The following is a 9,731-nucleotide window of genomic DNA, read 5'->3' on the forward strand; positions in this document are numbered from 1 at the left end:
CTCTCTCTCTCTCTCTCTCCTTCCTATTATTCTGACAGTGGTTTGAGATGAAACCTGATGAAGCTTCTCTGTAGTCTCCACTTACTTCTAGGAGTCATTTTTCATTTCTCATATATGGAATTAGTTGAAAACTAGGCCCAAAGCAGACCCAAATCTTCATGCCAATCAATGTACATACTTGAAACTTGTGCACCTAAGTATGACTATGTGGATTAAAAGTGAAAGACTTAGTAGGAGGGAGAAAATTGCAAAGAGGCATGAAGTGCTGTCCTCAGGAATCCAGGATACTAAAAACCTGGGAGATTTAAGCTTTGTCTTCCTTAGAGATTTCTCTTTGGATTATGACACCAGTTTCTAACATCAAATTACTAAGGTTGTAGCATCCCACTATGTCAGCATAGCTTAGTGTTATATACTTAGATGATTTTATCCAAACACATCTATTTAATACTCTGCTACAAATTTGTTATAAAATCTGACTTTAGATAAAAGTCACTGTACCTTAATATTTGAAGTATGACAAATACCATTTGACATTATTTTGATGACTATGAAAATGTTAGAATTTAATTCCATTGGCTATATTTATTTCATGTAAATAGATTTTTGAAGTTCTTTGAAAATATATATGTAGAATGTCAGTATTAGGGATAAAACTCCAGTGGTATACACATACATGAATATACACAGTGAATTTTAAAGACATTTAAAATTTAAGAAATTTGGCTACCTTACTGTTAGCTTGAAATTTCTAATAAGCTTTCACATTCACATGTATTCAGAGGTAGGGATTTTAGAAGGTAATTCATCATAGCTATTATAGTCATCAGTGTTTCATTGCGTTGCTGAGTTCATGGTTAAATGTTCTATTATGAGGTGGAGGCTGCTTAAGGATGGAATACCAGGGATGTGGCCAGAAAGCTATTTATTTATTTTTGTTATTTTGAGACAAAATTTATCTGTATTTTCAGGATAGCTTTGAACTCATTCTGCAGCCCAGGCTGCTCCCCAACTTGCAGCAATTCTCCTGCTTCTGTCCCTTGAGAGCTGGGATTACAGGCGTGTGCCACCATGCCAGGTTGGATCCTATATTCTCTCTCTCTCTCTCTCTCTCTCTCTCTCTCTCTCTCTCTCTCTCTCTCTCTCTCTCTCTCTCTCTCTCTCCCTCTCCTCCTTCCTACCATGGGTGATAAATGTCATGTTTCTTCCTAGTCCTTCTACAATGTTGTTTTGCCTTGGTTCCACCTACCACCTGCAGAATCCTCTAAACACTGTGAATCAAGACAAGCCTCTCCTTATTTAAGGTGTGAATGCCAGGCATTTTGTTCCCAGAGACAGGAAATCTGACTGAAGCTAAAATTTAAACCACAAGTGGGGTTGTTGCTGGCAAAAATTTACCAAAGCAGAGAATTGCCTGAGAACTTCTCTTAGTTGTTATGACAATAAAGATTTCTTTTCAGTACCAAAACCTTTCAAGGAATTGAAAATTTCACCTGTAAACCAAGAGAAGAGATAAGAAACAGTGAAAACTCATAGGTATTTTTTAAATTTTTTGTTACATTTACTCAAGTCCAACATTCCAGTATCATGTTAAATACAGACACAAAACCTTATGTTTTTTTTCCCAATTACATTCTCTGAGATTTCTTGTCAACAAAGTCCTTTAAGTTTATGATAAATTACTAGCCTAAAATGCAAAGCAAGAGTATGATGATACTTTGAGTCATGTCTGTGTGGTATCAAAATAGGCTAATTTTTTTCCCGTTGTTAAACTTTTAAATAAAAATGTTTTAGTGGGCTTGTGAGATAGCTCAGTGCACTAAGTTCCTGCTTAGTAAGCACAAGGACCAGGGATCAATCTTTGACACCACATGCCGCACAGACCCCTCCTAGCCACCAAGACCAGGCATGGTGGCGCATGTCTGTAATCCCAGAGCTGGGGAGGCTGAAGAAGGTGGATCACTATGAGTCACACTTCTTAGTAAGACTGTACCAAATACATTATAAATCAATAAATAAAAGTGTTGATGTTACACTATACAATTTAATAAACATTTTTTGGTAGTTTTTTTATAAATGAAGTAGATCTTTATACTTACATATAGTATAATATACTATATTTAGCTATATTATCTTGCATCTTTCATTAACTGAAATGTCCTTAGATTCAACACTTAATCACTGCTTAAGATTTTGTTTTGGAAAGAATTTTAATAGTTATCAATAAATACTTAAAATTTGTTTATGAAGAAATAAAGAAGATAGTTGAAATCATTCACTCACAGTCATTAGTTTTAGAAATTACATTAGTCAACTTTAATCTTACTATATAGTTGCTCTAATAGTATCCAGACAGTCTTACAAATAGAGTGGCACCTTGGTTTGTGAACTTTACCTGTTTTATGATTGTTATGGCTTATATCCAGATGTCCCAACAAAGCCTCAAATACTCAAAGCTGGGTTTTATGATGGTTGCAGGACCTATGGCATGTGATGCTGAAATTAGGGGTGTGCTACTGATATTACAGTTATGATCCTGTAATCAAAGTCTCCCCAGCCTGGGTGTGAGTACTATTCACCGCAGGGCAAGTCACCAGGATGGAATATAACTGATAGAAAGAGGACTGCTAGAATTTTCTGCTGCTGTCTGCTTGCCTGTCTTGCAATGTACTGTTTCTCTTTCATGATGCCTACTGTCATGCCTCCCCTGTGTTAGAGCCAGCTCGTTATGAACTGAAGTTTCCTCAAACTAAGTGTGTGAGCCTTTCCTCCTTTAATTTTGCTGTGTTGTATTGTGTTTGTGCTGTTGTGTCTTGTTTTTTTTTTTTTAGACATATTTTTGTCATGTAGATTGACCATGAAATTGCTATGCAGCCTGTGATGGCCTCAAACTTATGGCAATCCTCCCACTTCAGCCTCCTGAGTGTTAGGACTGAAAACTTCAGCCAGTGGCTGGTATGAGGTACTTTATCTCAGCAAGGAAAACAATAACTAAGACAACAGTTTTGGGGAAGGTGATTGTATTTGTGTGTTTAGGGGGAAGATAGATGTGCTCATGTTTGTCAACTATTGTGAGTTTGTGAATAGAAAATAAATTTGCCAAATGGTTTCACTTGTGAATTGAATTATTTGTAAGCAGAAGCATCAGTGAACTGAAATATTACTCCTGGTACAATAAATTGTTCTGTATTCTTTTCTGTGCTTTTGGCTTCCATCTTTTATTTTTGCACTTCAAGCGATCTCTGTCTTAATAAATGGCAATTAAAATTAGCTACTTGCTTAGGATAAACATGGTATAATCATCATTTACTCCTGTCATTATCTAATACAACATGAGCCTTGGAATTAGAAAATCCTATGTATGGCCTAACTCTTGGGCCAGCATACACTTTATGGGTAGGTTAAGATTGTAAGTACAACAGGTCTCGTAAGGCAGCATGATAATTACTGTTGATAACAGTGCAAAATCATCCTTGGACAATAGGTGAAGAACTGTATGCAGCTGTGTTCCGAAAAGATTTTTTTTGTAAAGATTGAAAATGGTCCTGATTTTAAGAGAAGGGTATAGTTTAGGCAACTCTCTAATGATATTTTAATTATATTCTGAATTTTCTTAACATTGTATAGCTACCTCATTAAAAAAAAAAAACGCACTAAGACCTTATGTCATCTAGTTTCTCTGAATTTAGAACTATACTTTATTTTTTCTAAACGAATAACAAATACTAATGACTATAAGCCAAGAAATAGAAAATGATGCAGACGGTGTAAGGTCTGTCTATCAGTGCTCCATTACCTTACAGAATAATAGCCACTGTTATGACTCTCTCTTGGGTTTCTCTAAAATATCTGTAGAGGTAAGCAAATATTAACTGACTGTCTCAGTTACTCTCCTCTCATTGCTGGGACAAATATCCAACAGCCAAAATGAAAGAAGGAAAGGTTTATTTAGCTCACACTTATTGGAGGTTTCAGTCCATGCTCAGCTGGGTGCAAAGCAGAGCAGCACAGAGCAGAAAGCAGCCTTTCGTGGTAGTAGCAAAGGACAAGAGTGCAGAAGGGGGAGTAGCAGCAGCTCAAGCAGCTAGCTTATTTTTCCTCCTTACATTGAAATGTCACCGGAATACCCATCTCTGACAACACTAAATAAGAAAAGGGGATACAAAGGAAGGACCATTTTGTATCTGTATATACAAAATAGATAGGAGAGACACACAGCTACTTTCTCTTTATTCAATAAGAAGAAAGATTTGTACTATAGTGCTTGGACAGGATATCCGGTCTGCATCTTGTACTATGAATAACTACAATGAAGACAACAATATGCATTGTAGTAATTATTGAAACTGTCCTACTAATAGGTTTTGAAATTGTCTCATTGCTATTTGTTTCTCAATAAAATTAATTTTAAAAATGCCAATTACCTTCCCCAGGGCAGGGGCAGCAACCACACCCACGATAATCAATCACAAACTCCAGAAGCCATCTCAAGACTGTATGAGGCTTTGGGAGGACACCTACACAAACCATAACACTGGTTTTAGCAAATTAAGACAAAAAGTGCAGAGTTATCTACTCCATATGTTTTTACCTATTATTAAAGCTTAATCATTATCCATTTTACTGTACAAGTACTAGATATATACATTTATTTTTATTTTATATTTACATGATAGTTTCATAGCGATGAATATTTAAGCTGCTTACCATGGTTTACCACTAGAAACAATTCTGCAAAGGCTGGTAAGATAGCAGGGTCAACTAAGGGCCTGCCTATCAAGTGAAAGGACCTGAATTCTATCCTAGGTCCAGTCACTGAAACTGGGTGTGGTGGTGCACACCTATAATCCCAAAACTAGATAGGCTGAGACAAGAGGATCACTATGTCTGAACTTCAGAGCATGGCCTTCTACCAAATATATAAATAAGTTAAAGATTTTTTTTTAAATAAAAGAATCTCTGACACACAAAAGCGATCCTTGAAGAATGGATTTTTTTTTTTTGAGAGGCCCTGATTACGATAATAGCTATCTACTATCAAAATTTTACAAAATTATCACAGAATCACAATAGAGTTCTTTGTGAATTGGAAAATGAAATGACAAAGGAGCACAGTGCAATGTCAGGCATGTAGGCCACCTAGAAAAATTCCAGGATACATCAGCATAGAAGACATTGGAAGTCACACATCTGAAATCTTTGAATGATTATAACTAAAGTATAGAAACAGCTCCAGATGGATATCCAGGAAATCAGATCAGAAATAATCTCTCAGGAAAGAAAAAAGGAATGACAAGCATAATGGAAGAATTGCTGAGCATATCTAAAGAAGACATTGAGAAACCAAATAGGGGAGCATAGAAAAATAATTGAAACCTTGAATGAACAAAATAGGAAAGAAATAGAATGCATGAAACAGATTAAAAGAGATAGCCAGGAATTAAAAATTTCCAGTAGAAGCTGAAAAAACCATTTTGATGAAACTGGAGACAGAGGTCAAACCTTGAAGACATTGTTGCAGCTAGCAATGAGGAAAGGAAAAAATCTCTTTAAAAAAGCTACGAACCAGGAAATAATAATTCAACAGTTGCAAGATGTTGTAAAGAAAAATGACATGAGAATGATATTTGACAATGAAAAAGGCAGAGACAACACAAATGACATAAAACAACCATTTTCAGAAGTAAGAGTAGAAAACTTCCCAAGCATGGGGAAAGAATCAGACATACGTATGCATGAGGCAATTAGAACTCCAACTAGAATTGACCAAAATAAACATACACCTGTACATAGTAATCAACATCCTAGAAATTCAGCACTAGAACAACATATTAAAAGCTATTAGAGAAAACAAGCAGATCACATATAATAGAAAGCACATCAGAATCACAAGTTTCTCGACAAGATTCATCAAATCAAAAAGATCTTGGAGTGAAATATTTAAGTACTGAAACAAAAGATCAAACTCAGATTCATGTACCTGTATAACTAACTTTCAAAGTTATTGGAGAGGGGTGATGAGACAGCTCAGAGGTCTAAAACAACTGCTTAGGCAAGCTTAGGCAAGTGTGCAGGGACTGCAGTTTAATCCCTAGCACCACATGCTGAGCAAGCCTTGCCCCCAGGGTGGGTTGAGCTGACCACAAAAAAAAAAAAAAAAAGGAAAAATAAAGTACTTCTACAACAACAAAACATGAAAGAAATTCATGACCAGCAAACTAACCCCAAAAATGTACTGACAGATATTCTAGAAAGAGAGCAAAATGACTGCAGCTGCAGAGGAAAAACACCAAATATGACAAGCACTTATCCACAGAGGAAAAGTAGGGAAACAACAGCAGGAAAATAACATGCAAAAGACAAGTCAACACATATCAGTTAGAACCACCAATGTGAGTGGCATCAATTCAACAATTGAAGAAATAGACTGCAGAGTGATCAAGAAACAAAATACAACAATATGCTGTGTACAAAAACCACATTTAATTCAAAAGGAAATTTGTGGAATGAAAGTCAGAGGATAGAAACAATACTGCATAAAACAAAAATTCAGAAAAAAGTAGGACTAGCTGTTCTGTTAACAGATGATAATGAACTTCAAACCAAGAATGACAAAATAAGATAAAGAGGATCATGACATACTTGATCGGGGAAAACTTCAACAGGAAGAGACAATAATAATAATAACAATAACAATAATATGCACCAAATGTGGGGGCACACAACTATATAAAACAATTTTTAAAGAAATGAAAAATAAAATAACCCATAATACAATCTTAGTGGGAGGCCTTAACACCAAACTGTCTCAGAGGCTAGACAAAAATTTAGCAAATGTAACAGAACTGAAATAAACCTTAGAATAAATGTACTTAATAGACCTTTACAGAGTGCCACTCTAGGATGTCTGACTGCACATTCCTCTCGCTGCACTTGGTACATTGTCTAAAATAGAGCACATACTAGTTCATAGAACATGCTTAAGTAAATGAGAGGAATTGAAACTATTCCATATATATTATCTGACCACAGTGCAATGAAACTGGAAAGAAGTGAAAAAAGAAATTGAACAAATCCTATAAACACATGTAAATCAAGTAACGATTTCCTCAACAACTGATGTGTCACAGAGGAAGCTAAAGATGCAAATAGTAGCTACCATCCAATGAAAATCCAAACACAATTTAATGGAATTTGTGGAATACAATGAAAGCAATTCTCAGAGGGAAATGTATAGTCGTGAACACTCACATTGGCAAAACAGAAGGAGAACAAATAAATACCTTGACACTACACCTCAGTCTTCTAGAAAAAGAACTAATCAAGGTCAAAACCCAAAGAAGATAGGAAATTATAAAGATCAAAGCAGAAATTAATGCAATTGAGACAAAGGAAACAATACATAGAATTAGTGAATCAAACAGTTAGTTCTTTCATAAATTTTAATTTTATTTATAAATTGATAAACTCTTAGCCAACCTCATCAAAACATGAAAGAAAAATCTTAAATTCAAGCAATAAGGAATGAAAAAGTTTTCCTGATGATAGCATTTAATGCTTAAAATTTTTACTATGGCCAATTTTATGTACTTATATCTGTAATGAGTAAATGCATTGAAGACTGCAATGTGTACTATAACAACCGCTGTGGAATACCTATCATCTGATTTTTTGAAAATTGTGCATGTTTTCTAATGTCATAACTATTATTTTTCTATTCTCTTTCCAATGAAATAATAAAAACATTAATAATAATAAAAACATATCATTAAATTTGTCATATAACAGGAATACCTGTATATCCATTTCTATAGCAGAAAAAATTATTTCAGATCCTAGAAGCATTGCATAATTCTTTCAACAAATGGATGAATAAAGAATATATGGTATTTATATACCAGAGTACTACTCTGTCATAAACAAAGATAAATTTAAATCTTTTGTACGTAAGTAGATGCATTTTCTTATCATAATGCCAAGTAACATAAGCCATAATCAATACTACATACTGCATTCTGTACTTTACAAAAAATAGGATGAAATTTGAATGATTCTCCATATTATTTACTCTATTTTAATTATACTTTAATATACATGGTAACTTACTTCACTTATGCTACCAGTTTTTCTTATGCTACCGGTTTTTCTTAGAACATTATCAAGTTTTATTATATTTTCTGTTTGCTTTTTTTTTATAAGAATCTGTTTTGTTTCTATGCTCCATACTGAATAGCTACTGTAAAAATCACAATACACAACTCTCTATTGTCATTATCTTATTATTTTGTTATACTTTGTTCATTTTTCCATAAAATAATAAATCTTCAAAAAATAAGTAAAAACTTTTTTAAAAGCTACAAACTCTCTAAATCTGTTTTTTAAATGTTACTTTAAGTCATTAATCAAAAATATAATCAATTCATGCTCAATTTAGAGATTCAGATAAAAGTGTCAGTGATAACTGTTCAGTTCATGAGAAATAGCTTTTTTGTCTACGTAAATATTCAATAAATATGTTTATCATTAATTGTTATAAAATTTCAAAAGAATTATACATGTAATTTCTGAAACAGAAATAACTAAATATTACCTTATTAATTGTTAATCATTATTTCAAATTTTATTGTCTCAAATTAAGAAAATGAGAAATACATATAACTGGAGCCTGTTTCATTTTGTGTGCATTCACATACTTAAAGTGCAAAAAAACTTTTTAAAACATGAATATACCAAAAAATCCAAATTTTACAATTAAACCAATTAGGTAAAAGGCCAGAATGTGAAGTTATACCAATACATTCAACATTAATGTGAGCTATAGCTATAGTTCTGCCATGTGTACAAGTCCAGCATTCAAATAATGGCTCATATTGACTAATGTCATTTTGATATTACGTTTCTTCTTTTCATTCACATTTACTTAAACAGAACCATATGAACTCAGACAAATGTTTCAGTCTCTCCATAGATTACAATTTAAAATGTCAAAAGAAACAACTTGTCCAAGCCAACGAAATTGATATAAAATTTAAATATCAGTAGGTTCTTCAAGTTGTAGTACACTAGGTAAGGACAGATACTGGAGCAGAATAGAGATACTATAAGTATATATGGGAAAACCATTTTGAAATAACTTTTTTATATTGTAAGCTGTGTAATCATTTTTTAATGATTAAAAATATTCAGTGTTTTCCCTTTTTAACATAGCAATATAAAAAATTAAATGTCATTACTAATTACTGTTTTGGAGAGAAACAGGTATTACGTATGCTAACCCAAGCCCCACTGCTCCTCAGACGAAGGTGCAGCTATCCATGCAGCCAGAGGAGACACTGCTGATAGATACCTGTAGGCCTCATGGCACATCTTCATGTAGAGCGTCCATGACATGGTCAACTCCTAAAATTTACTCCTCCTGCTATGCATCACATTTGTCCTCATTCTTCACCATGTTTATTTTTCAGAACAAATTTGTCTGAAATTCAATAAATGAACTCAAGACTCCATCAGGTAAACTTAGCCAGTTTAGTTTAATGAGAAACACTGGGTCTTGGGATTTGTGGACATACTGCAAAGGCATAGATTGTAGGCCTCACAGTTCAGATATTTTGCATAAATTTCCAAGACACTAAACTTGCAATGAAACATTCATAAAAATACAACCTTATTTGCTTTTGGTTGAGAAATTATCACTAAACGTGCTTAGTGATAGCATACTTTTTATGTTAAAT

The sequence above is a fragment of the Octodon degus genome, unplaced genomic scaffold (assembly GCF_000260255.1).
Source record: "Octodon degus isolate 3935 unplaced genomic scaffold, OctDeg1.0 scaffold00188, whole genome shotgun sequence".
Lineage (NCBI taxonomy): Eukaryota > Metazoa > Chordata > Mammalia > Rodentia > Octodontidae > Octodon > Octodon degus.